Source organism: Tupaia chinensis, unplaced genomic scaffold, assembly GCF_000334495.1.
Source record: "Tupaia chinensis unplaced genomic scaffold, TupChi_1.0 Scaffold000076_1, whole genome shotgun sequence".
In the NCBI taxonomy this organism is placed as follows: Eukaryota; Metazoa; Chordata; class Mammalia; order Scandentia; family Tupaiidae; genus Tupaia; species Tupaia belangeri.
Genome location: NW_006159536.1, coordinates 48505 through 50904, shown reverse-complemented (window position 1 = coordinate 50904; position 2400 = coordinate 48505).

The window sequence follows — 2400 nt, the reverse complement described above, 5'->3', positions numbered from 1 at the left end:
AGAGCCCAGTGAGCACTAAAAAAAAACCCCTTTAAAAAAAAAAAAAAAAAAAGAAAGAAAGTCACGCTGGGCATGTGTGCGTGTGTGCCCAAAATCCTAGGAGGAGAAAGGATTATGGCATGGCCATTCTCTTAGCAGTTGATTTCTCATTTTCCCTCTCACTGTCTTTCTCTACTGAACACATATGCCCTATGGAAAAGAAAAAAAAATACTTGTGGACAGAAGTCTGACTGCTTTTTCTTATTTTTCCAAAGTCCTTGCCAGAGGGCCTAGGACGAGCCACCCACAAACATTAACAGACCATTTTTTTTTTCCCATTTAACAGGATTCTTCCTACATCCTGTCCCTGGCATAGTATCTTTGAGATGTGTATTCAACTGATTACAGTATATTCTTTTGCTAACCTCGTCCCAAGGCACCGAACTTCCCTTTCCTTGAAATGTAGATTAAATATTTCTTTGTGAATCTCTTCCCAGGACACAGATATTCCCTTCCAATCACCAATCCAGGAATTGTGGAACCCACCTAGAACTTTTAGCCCCCCCCCATTCCACAAGTTCCGCCTCTTTGGGCCAGACCAATGGAAATCTCTTCACTAATTTTGTCTGTAAATCTGAAAATCAGATAAAAGGAACCTGCCTGTCCATAATCACCCTGAGAAAGACATGCATGCCTCCTCTCGGGCCTCTTCTTCCAGCTCTCCGGTCCACCAGATCCTGGGCCTTTGTGTACATGCCTGGTATGTTTCAGGCTGACCAGGCCAGGGACTCAAACCTTGGTCACTATGTGAGATCTGGCTTCTCTGAGCAGTGCCTTACTACGGTGTCACAGAGTTAGCCCCCAACAAGTTTGCTAATAAAATAGTTGTGCTATCTCAATTCATTGACAGAGAGTAGGCTCACTTAACTTTCAAGCCTAAAAAGCAGAAAAATGAGCATTTTCTTTAACCTATTTTTGTCTTGTAATTCTGAGGAAGCCCTTTGAATTGCAGATTTACACATTACAGAGTCTTCATCTCATAGTCGTTTTGACAGCTCTCTCTTAGGCTCTGCCTCTCTTATCCTCTCATTCAATGTGGCATAGTAGGCAGAGGTTTAAATCTTAAAAATGTGAGCACCTCTCAATCCCCAACCGCTAAAGTGGAGGTCAGAAGACCCTGTGAGGCCACCAACTAGCTGTGTCACCTTGGACATGTGAATTCGCATCTCTGTTTTTTTCATTTCTTCCTGGGTAAAACAAGCATTGAACCATCAGAAAGCTTCCTTCCTGCTGTAGATTCAGTAATTTATATGCATTAGTAGCTGAAAGAGGGCCATTCACAGAGACTATTCGGTTGGATTTGAATTCCTCTTTTTTGTCTTTAGTTCTTTAAAGAAAACACATCCTGGCTGGAAACACACACAAAAGAGGTCCTGGAAAGATGTCAACTGTCTCAGACTTCAGCTCTTTCATAGAAACCATCCCCCTAGAAATTACAGCCCCATGTTCTGTAGGGACAGGACACACTGAAGAATGCCTGCACACTCGACACAGGTCTCCTCCCCCACCCACAAAGCCCTCCAGCTGTGACACAGGCTTCTCCAGCTGGGTTTTGTTAGGTGCCCAGCTCTCAACTAATTCCCCTTTGAGAATCTCTCACCAAGCAGAGGCTGATTCCAGTGCTTTTGTTCTTTCTGTGCTTCTGGAGGCGTGCTTGAGCATCCGCTCAGCTCAGGCTGGTGCTCACAGACATCAGAAAACAGATGCTTTTCCCTGGTTGCTAGGAAACCATGCCCAAATGAAAATAATTTGTTTTTTAAATAACCCCCAACCTGACGGGGGAAAATAAAGGTCGCATATAAGACAGGACTATGATCTTGACCTGGAGTTCATGTATCTACTGAGTAGGCTTAGGTTTCCCACCTAAATGATTAATCGGAAAGCTGAGAGGTTGTGAGGAGTCCACCTCCCCCAGGGCTTTCATAGCATCTGGCTGCAGAGTTCAACCAATTGACCAAGCAACAATTGCTGGAGAAGTCAGTGAAACTCTGATTTCTATACGCCTGGGGTGTCCCCAGTGGACCTGAGGGTGATTCTACTTGGTGACTATAACAAAGAGCGGTGAAAATCCTGAACTGTCGCCTGGATGTCAGTCATCACCATCTGTCTTTCCTGTTAAGTGGTTTTCTGCTCACATACCTGCCTCCTTATCTTAAATACTTACTCTCTTTCTCTTAAAGTGTGCTAATGGCTTCCTATTGTTACTGAACTCAAATCAGGTTGCTGGCCCAAAGTGTTATAAAACCAAACCATACGCACATGGTGTGATGAAAGAAAGTATAGCTTTATAGCAAAGCGCAAAGCAAGGAGAGCTGGCAGCATATGCTGAAGAGACCTGGTCTCCCCAGGATGCTCCCCACA